Here is a 22611-nt window from a genome sequence, read left to right on the forward strand (position 1 = left end):
GGGATTTAGCGCTTTTACCAACTTTATTTGCAACCTGCGTCAAAACAATCCATCGCAGAAAAGAATAGAAAAGACCAGAGTCGTCATGAGAATATCAAACTTTGACTGGTAGCATATGTAAAATATTTAAACTCAAGAAATTTTGGTTAGGTGACAAATTTGGTAATCGGTACATTTCAACAGTTTTGAATATATTGAACTGATTCCTTTATGCTTCATTTCCCCCAACATGTTCTGTCAGCATTCTGAAAATTAACAGTTGTGGATAAAAATATTTCCAAAGTGAGCTGGATTTGAACCTCAAATTGCTAAATATTGTATGCAAGAAAAACATAAAAAGGAAGAATGATGAGGAATAGACTGGACTTGAATCACAGACTGCTAGGACTGGTAGTGAAATATCTGTTAGTTTTGTGAGAATGAAAAAGAACAAAGTAAAAATATGGGCAAGAATTAACTGGATTTGAACCGCAGGTGACTGTCAGTTACAGCTTCTGTGAAGACCAGTGAATAGAAATTGAAGATTGTCCTCTGCTAACAGTGCTAGATTGCATGTATGAAGAGATTATGGCTTTGATCACGAGAGTGTTTCTTTAATTTACTTCCCCTGGCAGCAGACAAATTTAGAATACATGTCCTGTAGCTAGAAAAACTACATACAGTCTAGCACTAGGCTCCCATTTTATTTCAAAGGTAAGGTTGGGTTGTCAAATTTTTGTTGCTTTTTTGGTGGATTATAACATGAAAATAATACAAAGTACATGTACAAAAACAATTCTGGCAGATTTGTAATCCTGATGTAGGGGAGCACCAGCCTGTGTGTTTTGTTAAAAGCATTGGTTTGTTGGCCTAGTTTGCATACCAAACTGAAAGTTTTTTTACCAGCAGAGTAGGATGATAAGCGTGGAATCAGCAAGTGAAATTTTGTATTGAGAGCTTTTGCTGTTATTGAGGAGGAAATTTTTTAAGCTTATGAGTAAAATTAAAAATTGCCGATAAATCACTTTTGCTAACAACACAGTGAATACACAATCCATAAAATTGTACATCTGTGTCAAATTGGTTTTTGGTGTTGGGTTAAAAGAAGCGAGATAGGTTTATACTTGATGGATTTAGCTATAGACTAGACTTTTCCTTAATTTTAAACATTTTGGGGTTTAAAAGTATTGACAAAATGAACTTGAAACAAAAAGTTCTTCAAATAAGTTTTGTGTGGTTTAAATTTTAAATAGGAGAACCACAATTTGCAATACATTTTAGTAGTGTAATTTTATTTTCAAACTGTTATGATGGTATATAGAAGTTGAGTTAAGCTATTTAAGTATTTATTCTTGTCATGTCAGTAGCCATTGAAATGAATATACTAGGTATTAGGTAGTATTGGTATTAAACGATAAACTTTGCTCTTTGATTTCTTGGTATTTTTTCTGTGGCATGTCAGTATGTAGGTATTCAAACAAGGAAATATACAGTTCTGAAAATATATAAGTATTTGTCCTTGCTATATGTGATTGGAAATTGGAATGATATGAGTTGATTTATTTTATTGTAAATTACGGTGCAACTTTGGGCATTAATCTTGATATTTTAGTGCTATCATATATATGGTCATCAGAAGCTGTTTCATGATCACAAAAGTCTAAGGCTTTCACTTTTTCTTTTTCAGGTGATGGAAAAAATAGAGGGACTAGTGAAAGTCCAGGTAATCCCATTGCCTTGTGTTATGAAATAATGATAAATTGGAGCTGTTGCCATGGTTGCTGTCACTAGTCTTTTACCACTTCTGGTAGCCAGATGTATATAAAGCTCTTATAATTGAGAAAAAAATGTGGAACAAAGATGGTATTAATTCAGCAGGTTTGAGTGGGAGACTCTTAAAATGTACATTCAAAACAGAAAGTTATCAAAGAGGAAAGAAGATATATGTGAGCAAATTGTTGCAAACTACATGTTTATCGGGTAGCATGCTTACAATATTCATACATTCATCCTAGACATGAGAACATGATAAATGCATTATATGGCATGTGGATCTACATGTAATGTGCCAAATAAAGTAAATTGTCGTTTGGATAATTTTTCCAGCACTGCAAGTTCTGCATTTATACACACAGGTCAACAATTTTCAGCACACATGCAGTACATACATAGCCCTTTGCCATTTTCAGCTTTACATGTGTAATGGTTTTCTGTCATGTGGCCTCCAAATGTGGGGATTTAGCGCTTTTACCAACTTTATTTGCAACCTGCGTCAAAACAATCCATCGCAGAAAAGAATAGAAAAGACCAGAGTCGTCATGAGAATATCAAACTTTGTCTGGTAGCATATGTAAAATATTTAAACTCAAGAAATTTTGGTTAGGTGACAAATTTGGTAATCGGTACATTTCAACAGTTTTGAATATATGTAACTGATTCTTTTATGCTTCATTTCCCCCAACATGTTCTGTCAGCATTCTGAAAATTAACAGTTGTGGATAAAAATATTTCCAAAGTGAGCTGGATTTGAACCTCAAATTGCTAAATATTGTATGCAAGAAAAACATAAAAAGGAAGAATGATGAGGAATGGACTGGACTTGAATCACAGACTGCTAGGACTGGTAGTGAAATATCTGTTAGTTTTGTGAGAATGAAAAAGAACAAAGTAAAAATATGGGCAAGAATTAACTGGATTTGAACCGCAGGTGACTGTCAGTTACAACTTCTGTGAAGACCAGTGAATAGAAATTAAAGATTGTCCTCTGCTAACAGTGCTAGATTGCATGTATGAAGAGATTATGGCTTTGATCACGAGAGTGTTTCTTTAATTTACTTCCCCTGGCAGCAGACAAATTTAGAATACATGTCCTGTAGCTAGAAAAACTACATACAGTCTAGCAGGAAGCTCCCATTCTATTTCAAAGGTAAGGTTGGGTTGTCAAATTTTTGTTGCTTTTTTGGTGGATTATAACATGAAAATAATACAAAGTACATGTACAAAAACAATTCTGGCAGATTTGTAATCCTGATGTAGGGGAGCACCAGCCTGTGTGTTTTGTTAAAAGCATTGGTTTGTTGGCCTAGTTTGCATACCAAACCGAAAGTCTTTTTACCAGCAGAGTAGGATGATAAGCGTGGAATCAGCAAGTGAAATTTTGTATTGAAAGCTTTTGCTGTTTTTGAGGAGAAAATTTTTTAAGCTTATGAGTAAAATTAAAAATTGCCGATAAATCACTTTTGCTAACAACACAATGAATACACAATCCATAAAATTGTACATTTGTGTCAAATTGGTTTTTGGTGTTGGGTTAAAAGAAGCGAGATAGGTTTATACTTGATGGATTTAGCTATAGACTAGACTTTTCCTTAATTTTAAACATTTTGGGGTTTAAAAGTATTGACAAAATGAACTTGAAACAAAAAGTTCTTCAAATAAGTTTTGTGTGGTTTAAATTTTAAATAGGAGAACCACAATTTGCAATACATTTTAGTAGTGTAATTTTATTTTCAAACTGTTATGATGGTATATAGAAGTTGAGTTAAGCTATTTAAGTATTTATTCTTGTCATGTCAGTAGCCATTGAAATGAATATACTAGGTATTAGGTAGTATTGGTATTAAACGATAAACTTTGCTCTTTGATTTCTTGGTATTTTTTCTGTGGCATGTCAGTATGTAGGTATTCAAACAAGGAAATATACAGTTCTGAAAATATATAAGTATTTGTCCTTGCTATATGTGATTGGAAATTGGAATGATATGAGTTGATTTATTTTATTGTAAATTACGGTGCAACTTTGGGCATTAATCTTGATATTTTAGTGCTATCATATATATGGTCATCAGAAGCTGTTTCATGATCACAAAAGTCTAAGGCTTTCACTTTTTCTTTTTCAGGTGATGGAAAAAATAGAGGGACTAGTGAAAGTCCAGGTAATCCCATTGCCTTGTGTTATGAAATAATGATAAATTGGAGCTGTTGCCATGGTTGCTGTCACTAGTCTTTTACCACTTCTGGTAGCCAGATGTATATAAAGCTCTTATAATTGAGAAAAAAATGTGGAACAAAGATGGTATTAATTCAGCAGGTTTGAGTGGGAGACTCTTAAAATGTACATTCAAAACAGAAAGTTATCAAAGAGGAAAGAAGATATATGTGAGCAAATTGTTGCAAACTACATGTTTATCGGGTAGCATGCTTACAATATTCATACATTCATCCTAGACATGAGAACATGATAAATGCATTATATGGCATGTGGATCTACATGTAATGTGCCAAATAAAGTAAATTGTCGTTTGGATAATTTTTCCAGCACTGCAAGTTCTGCATTTATACACACAGGTCAACAATTTTCAGCACACATGCAGTACATACATAGCCCTTTGCCATTTTCAGCTTTACATGTGTAATGGTTTTCTGTCATGTGGCCTCCAAATGTGGGGATTTAGCGCTTTTACCAACTTTATTTGCAACCTGCGTCAAAACAATCCATCGCAGAAAAGAATAGAAAAGACCAGAGTCGTCATGAGAATATCAAACTTTGTCTGGTAGCATATGTAAAATATTTAAACTCAAGAAATTTTGGTTAGGTGACAAATTTGGTAATCGGTACATTTCAACAGTTTTGAATATATGTAACTGATTCTTTTATGCTTCATTTCCCCCAACATGTTCTGTCAGCATTCTGAAAATTAACAGTTGTGGATAAAAATATTTCCAAAGTGAGCTGGATTTGAACCTCAAATTGCTAAATATTGTATGCAAGAAAAACATAAAAAGGAAGAATGATGAGGAATGGACTGGACTTGAATCACAGACTGCTAGGACTGGTAGTGAAATATCTGTTAGTTTTGTGAGAATGAAAAAGAACAAAGTAAAAATATGGGCAAGAATTAACTGGATTTGAACCGCAGGTGACTGTCAGTTACAACTTCTGTGAAGACCAGTGAATAGAAATTAAAGATTGTCCTCTGCTAACAGTGCTAGATTGCATGTATGAAGAGATTATGGCTTTGATCACGAGAGTGTTTCTTTAATTTACTTCCCCTGGCAGCAGACAAATTTAGAATACATGTCCTGTAGCTAGAAAAACTACATACAGTCTAGCAGGAAGCTCCCATTCTATTTCAAAGGTAAGGTTGGGTTGTCAAATTTTTGTTGCTTTTTTGGTGGATTATAACATGAAAATAATACAAAGTACATGTACAAAAACAATTCTGGCAGATTTGTAATCCTGATGTAGGGGAGCACCAGCCTGTGTGTTTTGTTAAAAGCATTGGTTTGTTGGCCTAGTTTGCATACCAAACCGAAAGTCTTTTTACCAGCAGAGTAGGATGATAAGCGTGGAATCAGCAAGTGAAATTTTGTATTGAAAGCTTTTGCTGTTTTTGAGGAGAAAATTTTTTAAGCTTATGAGTAAAATTAAAAATTGCCGATAAATCACTTTTGCTAACAACACAATGAATACACAATCCATAAAATTGTACATTTGTGTCAAATTGGTTTTTGGTGTTGGGTTAAAAGAAGCGAGATAGGTTTATACTTGATGGATTTAGCTATAGACTAGACTTTTCCTTAATTTTAAACATTTTGGGGTTTAAAAGTATTGACAAAATGAACTTGAAACAAAAAGTTCTTCAAATAAGTTTTGTGTGGTTTAAATTTTAAATAGGAGAACCACAATTTGCAATACATTTTAGTAGTGTAATTTTATTTTCAAACTGTTATGATGGTATATAGAAGTTGAGTTAAGCTATTTAAGTATTTATTCTTGTCATGTCAGTAGCCATTGAAATGAATATACTAGGTATTAGGTAGTATTGGTATTAAACGATAAACTTTGCTCTTTGATTTCTTGGTATTTTTTCTGTGGCATGTCAGTATGTAGGTATTCAAACAAGGAAATATACAATTCTGAAAATATATAAGTATTTGTCCTTGCTATATGTGATTGGAAATTGGAATGATATGAGTTGATTTATTTTATTGTAAATTACGGTGCAACTTTGGGCATTAATCTTGATATTTTAGTGTTATCATATATATGGTCATCAGAAGCTGTTTCATGATCACAAAAGTCTAAGGCTTTCACTTTTTCTTTTTCAGGTGATGGAAAAAATAGAGGGACTAGTGAAAGTCCAGGTAATCCCATTGCCTTGTGTTATGAAATAATGATAAATTGGAGCTGTTGCCATGGTTGCTGTCACTAGTCTTTTACCACTTCTGGTAGCCAGATGTATATAAAGCTCATGATAATTGAGAAAAAAATGTGGAACAAAGATGGTATTAATTCAGCAGGTTTGAGTGGGAGACTCTTAAAATGTACATTCAAAACAGAAAGTTATCAAAGAGGAAAGAAGATATATGTGAGCAAATTGTTGCAAACTACATGTTTATCGGGTAGCATGCTTACAATATTCATACATTCATCCTAGACATGAGAACATGATAAATGCATTATATGGCATGTGGATCTACATGTAATGTGCCAAATAAAGTAAATTGTCGTTTGGATAATTTTTCCAGCACTGCAAGTTCTGCATTTATTCACACAGGTCAACAATTTTCAGCACACATGCAGTACATACATAGCCCTTTGCCATTTTCAGCTTTACATGTGTAATGGTTTTCTGTCATGTGGCCTCCAAATGTGGGGATTTAGCGCTTTTACCAACTTTATTTGCAACCTGCGTCAAAACAATCCATCGCAGAAAAGAATAGAAAAGACCAGAGTCGTCATGAGAATATCAAACTTTGACTGGTAGCATATGTAAAATATTTAAACTCAAGAAATTTTGGTTAGGTGACAAATTTGGTAATCGGTACATTTCAACAGTTTTGAATATATTGAACTGATTCCTTTATGCTTCATTTCCCCCAACATGTTCTGTCAGCATTCTGAAAATTAACAGTTGTGGATAAAAATATTTCCAAAGTGAGCTGGATTTGAACCTCAAATTGCTAAATATTGTATGCAAGAAAAACATAAAAAGGAAGAATGATGAGGAATAGACTGGACTTGAATCACAGACTGCTAGGACTGGTAGTGAAATATCTGTTAGTTTTGTGAGAATGAAAAAGAACAAAGTAAAAATATGGGCAAGAATTAACTGGATTTGAACCGCAGGTGACTGTCAGTTACAGCTTCTGTGAAGACCAGTGAATAGAAATTGAAGATTGTCCTCTGCTAACAGTGCTAGATTGCATGTATGAAGAGATTATGGCTTTGATCACGAGAGTGTTTCTTTAATTTACTTCCCCTGGCAGCAGACAAATTTAGAATACATGTCCTGTAGCTAGAAAAACTACATACAGTCTAGCACTAGGCTCCCATTTTATTTCAAAGGTAAGGTTGGGTTGTCAAATTTTTGTTGCTTTTTTGGTGGATTATAACATGAAAATAATACAAAGTACATGTACAAAAACAATTCTGGCAGATTTGTAATCCTGATGTAGGGGAGCACCAGCCTGTGTGTTTTGTTAAAAGCATTGGTTTGTTGGCCTAGTTTGCATACCAAACTGAAAGTTTTTTTACCAGCAGAGTAGGATGATAAGCGTGGAATCAGCAAGTGAAATTTTGTATTGAGAGCTTTTGCTGTTATTGAGGAGGAAATTTTTTAAGCTTATGAGTAAAATTAAAAATTGCCGATAAATCACTTTTGCTAACAACACAGTGAATACACAATCCATAAAATTGTACATCTGTGTCAAATTGGTTTTTGGTGTTGGGTTAAAAGAAGCGAGATAGATTTATACTTGATGGATTTAGCTATAGACTAGACTTTTCCTTAATTTTAAACATTTTGGAGTTTAAAAGTATTGACAAAATGAACTTGAAACAAAAAGTTCTTCAAATAAGTTTTGTGTGGTTTAAATTTTAAATAGGAGAACCACAATTTGCAATACATTTTAGTAGTGTAATTTTATTTTCAAACTGTTATGATGGTATATAGAAGTTGAGTTAAGCTATTTAAGTATTTATTCTTGTCATGTCAGTAGCCATTGAAATGAATATACTAGGTATTAGGTAGTATTGGTATTAAACGATAAACTTTGCTCTTTGATTTCTTGGTATTTTTTCTGTGGCATGTCAGTATGTAGGTATTCAAACAAGGAAATATACAGTTCTGAAAATATATAAGTATTTGTCCTTGCTATATGTGATTGGAAATTGGAATGATATGAGTTGATTTATTTTATTGTAAATTACGGTGCAACTTTGGGCATTAATCTTGATATTTTAGTGTTATCATATATATGGTCATCAGAAGCTGTTTCATGATCACAAAAGTCTAAGGCTTTCACTTTTTCTTTTTCAGGTGATGGAAAAAATGGAGGGACTAGTGAAAGTCCAGGTAATCCCATTGCCTTGTGTTATGAAATAATGATAAATTGGAGCTGTTGCCATGGTTGCTGTCACTAGTCTTTTACCACTTCTGGTAGCCAGATGTATATAAAGCTCATGATAATTGAGAAAAAAATGTGGAACAAAGATGGTATTAATTCAGCAGGTTTGAGTGGGAGACTCTTAAAATGTACATTCAAAACAGAAAGTTATCAAAGAGGAAAGAAGATATATGTGAGCAAATTGTTGCAAACTACATGTTTATCGGGTAGCATGCTTACAATATTCATACATTCATCCTAGACATGAGAACGTGATAAATGCATTATATGGCATATGGATCTACATGTAATGTGCCAAATAAAGTAAATTGTCGTTTGGATAATTTTTCCAGCACTGCAAGTTCTGCATTTATTCACACAGGTCAACAATTTTCAGCACACATGCAGTACATACATAGCCCTTTGCCATTTTCAGCTTTACATGTGTAATGGTTTTCTGTCATGTGGCCTCCAAATGTGGGGATTTAGCGCTTTTACCAACTTTATTTGCAACCTGCGTCAAAACAATCCATCGCAGAAAAGAATAGAAAAGACCAGAGTCGTCATGAGAATATCAAACTTTGACTGGTAGCATATGTAAAATATTTAAACTCAAGAAATTTTGGTTAGGTGACAAATTTGGTAATCGGTACATTTCAACAGTTTTGAATATATTGAACTGATTCCTTTATGCTTCATTTCCCCCAACATGTTCTGTCAGCATTCTGAAAATTAACAGTTGTGGATAAAAATATTTCCAAAGTGAGCTGGATTTGAACCTCAAATTGCTAAATATTGTATGCAAGAAAAACATAAAAAGGAAGAATGATGAGGAATAGACTGGACTTGAATCACAGACTGCTAGGACTGGTAGTGTAATATCTGTTAGTTTTGTGAGAATGAAAAAGAACAAAGTAAAAATATGGGCAAGAATTAACTGGATTTGAACCGCAGGTGACTGTCAGTTACAACTTCTGTGAAGACCAGTGAATAGAAATTAAAGATTGTCCTCTGCTAACAGTGCTAGATTGCATGTATGAAGAGATTATGGCTTTGATCACGAGAGTGTTTCTTTAATTTACTTCCCGCGGCAGCAGACAAATTCGTACAAGTGAAATTTTTTGAGTTGGGAGTAAAACATCTGTCAGAATCAAACAAAAATAAGAAACTAAGTTACTTGACTAGCCTGACAGCACAAAATGTCAAAAGTTGCTTCAAGTATTTGCTGTTCAACGTGCAAATTTTGTTTTTTCTTTGTACCTTTACCAGATTTCGAAATATTGCAGTTTTACAAGCTAAGAATATAAATCATGGTGTATTATTATCATTAGTACCCTGAACTTATGTTTTCTTTGTGGCGCCGTAGTGACAGTAAGGCTGAGGAGTTTATGGTGTTTGTGTGACCACTTGCACAGCATATTTTCATTAAGAGCACTTGTCTTCCCTCTAAAATACACATACATTTATCTGATTGTCGCATGTGGTAAGATTGTCAGTAATTTTCCAAAGTGGCATGAGTGGCATTAAACAAGGATCAAATAAATAAATAAATATACTTTCTAGTCCTCATTTGCACAGTCATTTTCTAGGCCATATGCAGGGTTGGTATTACATGTGTTATTGTTACTTGTTTGGGCTTTGCTTTCTGTGAAAATAGATCAAGGTCTGTATATTGTTATATTGTGTCCTATTTAGCATGACAGTCGATTTAAATATGAACCACAGAACCATAGTATAGTCATGTAAATTATTGAGCATGACGTTAAACACTAATCCAATAAAGTAATAAAGATTTGACTGAAATAATGTTGAAATCATAGTGAAATGTACACAACCATCCAAACTTGCTTGTTCCATCAACTTTCACTAATGTTCCCACCAAACACCTATTTGACAGTTTGAAATTAACTGTCGAACATCCTCAAATTTTAATAATTCCATCCTGGAAAATTATGGAAAAATCCTGGAATTTTAAACCCAGTTTTTCTGTATGACCCCTGAAGAACACATGTAATTTTTGATCCAGACAACTTTGATTTTGACTAGGACCCATTTCTTGATAAATGTAGGGATGGCTGTACAACTTTACTTGGAAGTCAGCCAATTCATCAGCTTATTTGGACATGCCAACATTTGGGGACCATGCTTGGTAAATTGTCCATTGATCACAGTTGTTGACAGATTACATTGATAATCTCATATCCGAGAACACTTAATCATATCGGTGTACTAATCTTCAGTTTTCATATTTCACACATGGGAAAGTTCATCGGTACCAATAAAACTAACTGCCACCATTAAGTTTATTTATTTATTTATTTGATTGGTGTTTTACACTGTACTCAAGAATATTTCACTTATACGACGGCCGCCAGCATTATGATGGGTGGAAACTGGGCACAGCCCGAGGGGAAACCCACGACCATCCGCAGGCAGCGGACCTTCCCACGTACGGTCGGAGAGGAAGCCAGCATGAGCTGGTCTTGAACTCACAGCGACCGCATTGGTGAGAGGCTTCGGGGTCACTACGCTGCGCTAGCGCGCTAACCGACTGAGCCACGGAGGCCCCGCCACCATTAAGTTAATAATTCCTGAGTAGAGATATAAATGAATATTTCAACATAGCACTTCCTATGAAGTTCTTTTCCATGACCTTTAATTTGCCACAGAAGGCTGACAAACTTTGCTAGTTTCACAAAACCTATAAACTGTCATGAATAGTGATGTGCACTACCTTGTAGTTTTATGCAGGTATTGCTTCATCAACGGTACATGGATGTTGGCTGTATGAAAATGGACACTTGTTGGTCATGCATGGTAGTTCTGAAAATGCAGTAGTACTTTTGAAGCTGAAATTTTAAGTCTACAACAATGACATGAACTTCGTTGTTAATAATTTTATATTATATGCTGTTTATCTCCCGCTGAATGAAGTCACATCCTCACAGGCTGCATTGTGCAAAGTTGTTGTTATTGTACTTGACTATGGAATGGATGGGGGAATTTTATGGGATTGCACTGTAGGGGATTAAGTGATGTCACCATCCAAATAATGACCACAAAGAAAGATCACCACTATATGGCTTTTAAACTTGGAAAGTGGAATGACATAATGAGAAGATGGCTTGGTGTAATTTTCAGTCATGTGCGTAAAATAATATAACCGCTGCTTTCATCTTTGTTTTTCAGTTGGTTAGTTTCATCTTGACAGCATAAGTTGTCTTGAACACCAGATGAATGTAAAATGACACAACCAAATGACCAATAAGCCATAGCTTGATCATCTTTTTGATCAGAGCTCCAAGAAAACCGTAATCTGTAATGATCATTTGATCATGCTATAACTATTACCAGTTTTGTAACAATTTTAACCTTTGCAACACTGATAGACAATAAAAAAAAATGTGCTCATTAAAATTACATCTCAGATGTTGATTGAAAATTTGATGTGTAACATTACTGTAATTCTTCAACCTTTGTGCAAGGTGTTTATTCAAGCATGTTCTGAAGGCATTGTTCTGTGTTGACTGATAAAATAACATTTTTGTGATGCCTTGAAATTGGCTAATCCAGCCAATGTAGTTATAACATAAATGTGCATGCATTGCTCTACAAGTTGCCCTATCATATCATGCATTGCGCTACAAGTTGCCCTATCATATCATGCATTGCGCTACAAGTTGCCCTATCATATCATGCATTGCACTACAAGTTGCCCTATCATATCATGCATTGCGCTACAAGTTGCCCTATCATATCTTGCATTGCACTACAAGTTGCCCTATCATATCATGCATTGCACTACAAGTTGCCCTATCATATCATGCATTGCGCTACAAGTTGCCCTATCATAACATGCATTGCACTACAAGTTGCCCTATCATATCATGCATTGCGCTATAAGTTGCCCTATCATATCATGCATTGCACTACAAGTTGCCCTATCATATGTGAAAAGGTTGTATCATGCATTGCGCTACAAGTTGCCCTATCATATCATGCATTGCGCTACAAGTTGCCCTATCATATCATGCATTGCACTACAAGTTGCCCTATCATATCATGCATTGCACTACAAGTTGCCCTATCATATCATGCATTGCGCTACAAGTTGCCCTATCAAATCATGCATTGCACTACAAGTTGCCCTATCATATCATGCATTGCGCTACAAGTTGCCCTATCATATCATGCATTGCGCTACAAGTTGCCCTATCAAATCATGCATTGCACTACAAGTTGCCCTATCATATCATGCATTGCACTACAAGTTGCCCTATCATATCATACATTGCACTACAAGTTGCCCTATCATATGTGAAAAGGTTGAGGAATTAGGGTAGGAAGGGCTGTTGACCATATTTGCTGGAGTGCCTTACGGTCTTGTGTTTTGGCTGTAAGCTATGCGTGGATCTTTGACACCACCCTCTATATGTGGCTGTAGTCTGCTACTGGGTTTTCTGCTTCAGGGGAGGATGACACACCAATCACAGGGAAGAAGGGTGACACACTCCCTAAAGGGAAGAAGGATGACACACTCACCACAGTGGAGGAGGATGTACCCACATCCAGCCACTTCCTGGCCTATTTCTTGACAGCATGTGTCATCTGTATTGCCGGATATGTGCTCTTCCACAATAAGCAAAAGGTAAACTGCATTGACTTCTTTTAGGAAATCTTGTAGGGTTTATGAATTCAATTGTCCTTTTATCTGAGTAGCTTTTCCCACATTTCCTATAAGCTCATCAGTGACATCGTTTGTGACAATTAATGGAAAATTTGCGAGAATAGAGAGGTTATTAAATGATAAAAAAATATGAATCAATAATGAACATTTTCTTTTTGCGTTTTTTTTTTTCATTACATTTATAAGCATAATCTTTTCTTTTTAACCTCTTTTTGATGGGGGCCTCCGTGGCTCAGTTGGTTAGCACGCTAGCGCAGCGTAATGACACAGGAGTCTCTCACCAATGCGGTCGCTGTGAGTTCAAGTCCAGCTCATGCTGGCTCCCTCACTGGCCGTATGTGGGAAGGTCTGCCAGCAACCTGCAGATGGTCGTGGGTTTCCCCCGGGCTCTGCCCGGTTTCCGCCCACCATAATGCTGGCTGCCGTGGTATAAGTGAAATATTCTTGAGTACGGCATAAAACACCAATCAAAAAAAAAAAAAGTCTTTTTGATGTATCCTTTAACTCATGGTATATGCTGGAATGATGTGTAATTTTTTGGTTTTATTTATGTATTTATTTGATTTTTGTTTACGCCGTACTTAAGTATATATCACTTATATGAGGGCAACCAGCATTATGGTGGGAAGAAACCGGGCAGAGCTCGAGGGAAACCCACATCCACCTGTAGGTTGCTGGCAGAACTTCCCACATACAGCCGGAGTGGAAGCCAGCATGAGCAGACTTTAACTCACAGAGACAGCATGGTGTACTAACCCCTCGTTTTTTTTTGTTTTAAAATATTAAGCTAAGCATCAACAGTGCAAGTAGTCTGGGTCTAGTGCTAGGGCTGCTTGTTTAAAGAGATTGTAGCTGCAATTGATTTTACACCCTACAATTGAGTTAAAAATTGATTGTAAAAATAAGTTACGCCGCTTGCAAGGAATTGTAAGGTGATTGCAAATTTTTGAAGTATTACAATCACAATCATAAGTCAAATTCACTTGTACATAAAAGTGGCCTGTCTAAATGGACAATGTCCTGTCAATAACTTTCCTTGCCTTCATTTTCAAAAGAGTTCTATATCATAATGATTCAGAGGTTATCAACAACAACATGTGAAAAATGCTCATAATATCTTAGTGGGAAAATTACTTTGCACATTTTTGCAAAAGTACAGACTGAAAGCATATCTAAGGCAGGTATTTGTATTTTTTGTTAATTTTGAGGTCACTGTAAATATTTACAACTAGATCAACCGAGTTGTATTTTCTGATTGTAAGTTACAACTATCGTAGCTTACTAGTCGTTTGTGAAAATGAGATGTTAATTGTTAGCTAAGACTACACGTGTGATCCTAGTGATTTCCATCAACTTAGGCTTACAACCCCTTTGTGAAGATGAGGTGTTGGTTGTTAGCTAAGACTACACCTGTGATCCTAGTGATTTCCATCAACTTAGGCTTATAATCCATTTGTGTTGATTGTTAGCTAAGACTACACTTGTGATCCTAGTGATTTTCCATCAACTTAGACTTACAATCTGTTTTTGTGTTGATTGTTAGCTAAGACTATGCTTGTGATCCCAGTGATTTCCATCAACTTAGGCTTACAATCCCTTTGCAGCTCATGCTGGCTTCCTCTCCGGCCGTAATTGGGAAGGTCAGCCAGCATCCTGTGTACAGTTGTTGGTCTCCCCAGGGCTCTGCCTGGTTACCTCCCTCCACAATGCTGGCTGTCGTCATATACTAATAAGTGAAATATTCTTGAGTACAGCGTAAAACACTAATCAAATAAATAAAAAACAATCCTTTGTGCAAGCCTCCCCAGATTTGCAATTTTGTATTGCCATGGTAAATTTAGCACATCCTTACTGTTTCCATGCTGAGAGACCATCCCTGATAACACGGTTGGTAGAACGTCCGCTTCGGGAACGGTAGATCCAGGGTCAATCCTGGGTCAGGTCACACTTAAAGCTTTAAAAGGGGAAGTTGTACCTTCCTCGCCTGGCAGCATAAAGGGAATAGTGCAGCGACTGGTTGACCCTTATCAATATAATGGCTCTGGCGGGGCACCTTACTTGCCTTCGGTAAGTCGTCTCAGTGAAGCAGCACTAGATAAAAGAGCGGAGGTAATCCGTCCTGCAACAAGGAGGCACTTTACATGTGCATGTACCCTAAGGACTCCTTCATTGTCATATGGCTGAAAAATTAAGTTAAGTATGATGTTAAACCCCAGCACCCACTCACTCACTCACTCACTCCAAGCTAAGAGAGCACATTGTTCTTGTACATCACATTGCAGTACATGTACATCCACTTTTTGAGTCCCGGGGTAAAATGATGCATATAAATGATGAATGAAAAGCTCTGAGCTCAGATGTTAGAAGCTGGGAATCAAGGCACATCACACAAGTCATAGTTAATAACTCATGAAATAGATTTTCTGTGAAGCAATTTTATCACTGAAATATTGTACAGTAGTACAGCTCATTTGTTGGTTTTCACCTCCTGGCAGATCGTAGCTTTCATTGTTGAGGGTCGCAGTCGGGCTGATGGACGGCGGTCTCGTGGAGGGGACTATAAGCTGTTACAGTCAAATGTGGAAGAGGCCATGTCAAGTCTGGACAAGTCTGTAACTACCAAGAACTACATCTACTGATATCCTCCTGGGAAGTGCTCCAAGGTTTGTCACCTACAAACATGTGTGTACATGTATGTATGCATGTATTGAGTTACATCTCTGATGGTTTTGTTTCTGTGAAAAATACCTAAAGCATGGTGTAAACAGCAACTAATAAATGTAGTAAAATAGCTGAAGCATTGGTTAAACCACAAGTAATAAATGTAATAAAATACCTAAAGCATTGGTGTAAACAACAAGAAATAATTGTAATAAAAAATTTCAGTTTTATACCATACTCAAAAACTAGTTGGAACTAAGAGATACCTTGCCGTGGTGAAGAATTGCATTGAGAAATTCCTTTTTCTACATCCGAATGCGGATCGCCGCTAAAAATTGAATTGGGCATTGAGCCACACTGTGCACTGTTTTAATCCAAATCCATCCCTTACCGTTTTGATATATAGTTTCAGACGGGCAGACGGACAGATAAACAAATTATTATTAATTAAACAAGTGGAATCCTAAGTAGTTTAATCACTTGAAGTGCAATACATGTAGCCTTGTTTCTTTCTAATTGCATGTAGGTATTGGTGCTTGGTCGAGAAGAAACCTGTCCCATAACTAAGACGTCGGGAAAACAAGTTAAACATGACAGAACTTAAAAAAACAAAACCGTTACCTATACATTCCGAAGTGAGACATGGACTCCTGCAAGAAGAGTTTTCTGCTTTACATATGGGTTTATCTGTATAGTGGTATAATGAAAGTGTTTTGTTGTGGTAGTTTTTAAATAACCACATTCAAGTGAAATTAGTTCAGTACTGTAACAAAATCAGGTAGCAGTGTCTTGTTCCCTTTGTTTTAAGATCATCATTTAATATAGATGTTCTTGTGAAACAAGATTGTCTCTTTTTATTGTCAACATTTTACCAGATTTGCTGCCTGTTTTACTAATAAGTGTTTTAACTACTGTTGGTTGGTGAAAAGAGTGTTTGGAAGCATTGTTTTTTCTTTCATTCTACATCTTTCATTGTTTTGATATTGCCCATATATAGTGCAGAACAACTGTTGCACCACTAGGGTTCCTGGCTGCTGTTTCAGCCAATGTCAGTGTATGGTTGTTATAGAATTACCATAGTAAACAGATGTTACATCTGACCAATATGTGAAGGACCGACTTGGAAAGTACAAGTTTGTATAGTTTAGATTTTAGGGTGATCTCTCATCTTTACTGATGTGTGTTCCTTTTTTTAGCGTGTATAGTTACATACATGTTAATAAAGGAGGTCATTGATATGTAAGCATACAAAGCTGTCACATAAATATGTGTATGTGAATAAAGGAGTCGATATGTAAGCCTACAAAGCTTTCTCATAAATATGTGCATGTGAATCAAGGAGGCCATTGATATGTCACGTAACTATGTGTATGTGAATCAAGGCAGCCATTGATATGTAAGCCTACAAAGCTTTCACATAAATATGTGTATGTGAATCAAGGCGGCCATTGATATGTAAGCCTACAAAGCTTTCACATAAATATATGTAAATAAATCATGAAGACAGTATACCCTGGCCACTGTACATGATTAGAAGAATTTTTTTTAGCTGTCCTGTGCATAGTATAGGTAGCCCCGACATCAGCTTCAGCATCCAATAACAGGGTATGGTATCTTATAAAGTACTGCATGTATTGAGCTGAGGTTTTCCACTTATAGGGTATGATGGGGATGTTTCAGTGTTGATGTACTGTGTGCATTTTAATTACAGTGCACTGTAAAGCACAAATTTACTACTCAAATACACAGTGTATTGTGTATTAGAATCAGTGTTAAGGTGTTATGGGGTGTACCTCAAATACCCATGACATGATGGGCATATTCCATTGGGGATGCTGTCTGTGCGTAGTAATTACTGTAAATTACAACATTCACAACTTTAGTTCTTTATGTTCCCTACGGGCAAGCTTTTTGGTAGTTATTCTTGTGTTCCCTACGGGCAAGCTTTTTGGTAGTTAGCTTTTTGGTAGTTATTCTTGTGTTCCCTACGGGCAAGCTTTTTGGTAGTTATTCTTGTGTTCCCTACGGGCAAGCTTTTTGGTAGTTATTCTTGTATTCCCTACGGGCAAGCTTTTTGGTAGTTATTCTTGTGTTTCCCACACGAATGATTCCCACCTGAAAACTCTCGGTTGGTGTGCTGCTTTTGTACAGCGTACATGTACTCATATGTGTGAAGAGGCTTATAATGTCATTGCTGTAGTTTATATTCTACGTTCACCTCCTGCATATGACATTTTCTACTCTTACATACAGTGTATTAAGTAAATATCCTTCAATCAACATCTGCTGTGTATATTTGTAACAAACTTGATATAATTTACCAAATTACATTAACATCTGCAAAAATAATATGAAGGTAATCATGTATTATCATGATTGAACTTTCTTCATTCTTAAAGAGCTACTTTAGTGTCGAGACTTGTATGTCCTAAAGCAAGGTTAAATGATAAGGATTGAGATAGTCAGAATTACTGTCTTACATCATAGAAAAAAGGCATTGTATCTCAGCGGCTGTTAGGTTGGGAGGTTAATATGGAAACAAAAGCTTTCTGTCACCTCCAATTTTTGCAGGAACACTTGACGTCACCTTCCCTGAGGTATAGCAACACATGACTCCGTACTCTCAAATGCGCATGACGTCATTCCAACATACTTGCCTTACTCAACATCATATCTGCCTGATTTATCGTCACAAAAGGAATGTCATCACTTCAAATCAGGAAAATCTTACAGAAACTGATATGGATTTTGTTTTTTGAGGACTCGAATAGGTAAATAGTGTTATTCATCGTAAATTTTTTTGAACCCTGATACTTGGTAGCCATGTTCCATAGGGTATCCTTCATATCAGTTTAATATTTCCTACTGGCCTCCCTTGGGACTGAACTTTTAACATATCAGTGCGTACTGTCTTGATTAGTTGCTGAAATCCATGTGTCCTAACAGTGGTATGTGTTTATCTTGATTTATGCGCTTCACAATATGTAGATGAAAAAGTGAGGAAATTTTTCCAGTGGTGAATGATCATGATGTAAGAAGAATTTTCCATAAGTATTATGACTGTTGGCTGCAATTGACGTGGACATATATTGACAGCTATTTTTAGATGTTATGAAGCGTTATATTCAAAGAATTGTATCGCTGCTTTGTAGGTAGGTAGGTAGGAATTAATTGCAGTGGACAAGGAGATTTTTTTCGTTTTCAAGTAATTAGCTAGCTAGGAAGATTTTTCAAGCTGTTGTGACTGATGGATGTTACATGGTCTTATTCCCGCCATATCGTCTCTGGTTGAGATTATTTGTGTGATTTGTGCACATGTTGTAAACGGCTATGGGAAGGTTTGGAAACAGAAATTGGTCATCCTGCCCAACCACGAAGCCTGATTGCAAACCTTGGGGTGTTATGACTTAAATTGTATGACTGAGAAGGAAACTCTGGATGGGTTTAGCTGTTGTGTGTCTTTGCTAGGGGTCCATGCTGGTGTCCTAGTGGGACACCTCTTGAAATCATTTCGATTATTATTATTATTCGTACGCAACTATTTGTAGAATTGCAATATCTCGAAAACTAGTAAAGGTAGACAAAACAAACTTTGGCGTCTTAACATATGAAGCAACTTGTTACGTCTTGTACTGTTTTACCAATGACGTGATTTAGCAGCCATTTTCAATTTTATTGATGAGGTAAAAAAATCTTCTTCTCCAAAAGAGCTAAACCTCACGAGGCAAAATTTTCGTTTACAGTTTTTAGGTGATTCGCCCTACCCATATTGTAAAAAAACTTTTAGTTTGGTATGCAAATAAAGCCAAAACTGACCAATGGACATGGCTCAGAAGTAGGTCCATTTTTAAAACTGTTTACAATCATTAAATAAACACACTATGTGGTGTTCCTTGGTGTCACGATTACAAATCTGCAAGAATTACTTTTGTATTTTGTGTTGTTTTCGTGTTATGACCCAAAACCGACAAAACCGTCCTATGTAAATAACACGGGAGCTTCGTGCTAGACTGAATGAAACTATTCACTGCAGTTTACTCTAGGAACGGGCATCAGGTCTGCAACAATGTATTCTGTCTGTCTTTTGTCCTCTGCAATCAGCAAAAGATCAATTCTCTATTGCTAGTCTTAAGTACTTGGCCAGTTGTAAATGATGCCTGGCAGTCTAGGGTTCAAATCCAATACATTCTTTTCAATTGTTATTTCATGTTTTTTTCCTAGTATCATGACCTTTATAGAATAGTAGCATGGACCCTGGCAACGCTGTTGGATAACAGCTTTAATTCATCTTGTAATGGACGGGAAAAAGGCTTCATATATCATCAGATGACCAGTGGCATCCAGATAAATTTGACAGTTTAACTGTTAATTGTCAAGGTAGAAGCTTATATGCATCTACTTGCGTGAAAAAAATCTCAAAAGAGAAGTGGAAGTATATAATGATACAGTAGGCACTGTTCTAGTTCAGTAAATCTGAGCCTGAATTTGTCAGTGATACTCAGAGCAAGTAATATTTATATGTTAAATAGTGATACACATTTGCATATTGAATATATATAATATAGCTTCACGTTAATTCAGGGGCCTCCATGGCCGAGGGGGCTAGAACGTCAGTGCGGCACAATGACCCAGGAGCCTCTCACCAATGCAGTTGCTGTGAGTTTAAGTCCAGATCATGCCGGCTTCCTCTCTGGCAGTACGAGGGAAAGTCTGCCAGCAACATGCAGATGGTCATGGGTTTCCCCTGGACCATTATGCTGGTCGCCAGTGGATAAGTGAAATATTCTTGAGTACGGTGTGAAACACCAATCATAAAATAAATTGACATTAATTCTGATGTTTTGAAAGGAAAAAAAAACGTATCATACTTCGTTGTTTTAAATGTTTTCTTACCTCAGGCTTCTTTCTTCTAATATTTTGACTCTGCATTCAAATTTGCTAGTGGTGTACATGTGAAGCTTCAAGGAACAACTTGATTTTGATTGTGATCCTACACAACCAAAATATCTCGCTGTTTCCCTCAAATCTTGTTGTAAATGTTAGTTCTTAAATATTAGGAGGCGTTTTGTTCAGATATTTATAGAAATTATGCTCAATGTAAATGGTAGTCTTTATTGATTTCAGATGAGAGTAACTATTTTGCTATTACGTATAATTGATCCAATACTATATGTTTACGTTAAAGAAGAGAATGATATGCAGCTAACCAGTATTTGCCACTCTTTGTTTTGAATTTTTTAATTAAATTGTATTTAAGCACAGTCAAGTGGGTAGGAAGTGAGGTATTGCATGTAAATATACACAAGCTTAGTGTGAGCACTATGCAGTTTGCTGTGTTGGTATCTTTTCTGTGTAGTTTGACTTCATTAGATCATGTGGGTTATGAAATAGCCATCAATAAAGATGTGTTCAAGGTAATGCTAATTCTTGGGGGGTTTTGTTTTGTTTTGTTTTTTGGTGGGGGGGTGGGGAAAGGGTTCCAACTGTGTTTAGAGGAAGAGTAAAAAATGGGGGGGGGGGAACAGACAATAAGAACTCTTTCCCTCTTAAAATAATTGGGGCAAAGCTGTACAGTCCATCATTGTTAATTTCTGCGTGTGAGTTGAAGTTTTGTGGCCTAAAACATGGTATTCAACATTACTACAGAACAGTAATCAGTCTGGCTTGGACCTGAAGTAACCAGCGTGTGTGGAATAGGTATTCCATTGGCTCATCTGTTTGATTGAGCATGATGTTTGCAGTTAGATCACGGATCATTGGAGATTCATACAATAACCTGATAGTAGAAAGTAACATATGGACATACAGCGGATTCCAACATAATCATACCTGTGTGAAAGAATTACTCTTTCAAATAAACAAGTTATATAAAATTTTCCCCACTGCTGGTTACAGTAGCATCCACATATTCATTCCTGAAAGCGGCATGCGCTCACTATAAACATTTACCCATGATCAGCGTATGAGCACCTCTGAATCACATGTCCGTGTACTAGTATTTCCACATGCATAACTGCCTATGCAGGTGTAGGCCGTACCCCAGTTGTTCAGTTAGAGGTGCTTGCTTTAAAATCACTAGAACACACGGGGCGCAGAGTTGATCCAGGCTTTGGACGGGAAGTTTATGGATTCCCCTACATATACTGTTGTGGGCAAGGTGACCTTGTGGCCGTTTCCGTGGCGAAGAACAAGTTAAAGACCACTTGTTTTTCACCTCCAAAGGTTCCCAATCTGTACGTCACACATGGAATAGTTCGTCAGTAGGTTGCCAAAGGTGGATGGTTTACTCCTGACACTTTGGTGTTCCCCATCCATAAAACTGATAGCCATAATATATTAGGAGAAAGATTCCAGAACTGTTAAATGTATCAGAACGAAAGCCTGTTGATAAACCAATGGTGTTGCGGCACTGCTCCAACGGTACACACAGGGTTTCAAATTGTGGGTTTTAACGAACGGTCGGCTACATCAGATTCTTCGTATTACATGGGTATAGAATCTACACATCATATGTATGCACAAGAAAACAGTGAAAGAGGGGAACTTCGCAGACACTAACTGCCTTTACCAGTCTCCTGCTTCAATAAATATTAACCGATCTTACTGCCAAACTTTTGCCTTAAACTTACTCATTATTAATTATGCTTTCTATTGGTAGCAATTAAATGGCACATTTAATTACATGTCTCTCCCAGATCACCAAAATCATACACAATGAATGCGCCAGCCTAAAGTTCTCACCGGTCAAGCACAAAGCGTCAACAATTGCACCAGTTAAATGCGCAAATCAATCATTGTGTATTCTTAACCAGCCATTTCGCTTACCAATCCACATGCCAGTTCACCAACCAGTTATTCTATTTTCTCAGGATCTGTCCACCAACCAATCCTCT

General features: G+C 36.4%; 1 long non-coding RNA gene across 1 annotated transcript; it reads left to right on the forward strand.

Moving 5' to 3' along the window:
• The first annotated feature begins 12867 nt into the window (after positions 1-12867).
• Positions 12868-17283, forward strand: LOC135475976 (uncharacterized). The gene is made up of 3 exons (XR_010445083.1): positions 12868-13018; positions 15553-15720; positions 16245-17283. It is a non-coding gene; the product is annotated as an uncharacterized LOC135475976 (long non-coding RNA).
• The last annotated feature ends 5328 nt before the right edge of the window (positions 17284-22611 follow it).

The sequence above is a fragment of the Liolophura sinensis genome, chromosome 1, assembly GCF_032854445.1.
Source record: "Liolophura sinensis isolate JHLJ2023 chromosome 1, CUHK_Ljap_v2, whole genome shotgun sequence".
In the NCBI taxonomy this organism is placed as follows: Eukaryota; Metazoa; Mollusca; class Polyplacophora; order Chitonida; family Chitonidae; genus Liolophura; species Liolophura sinensis.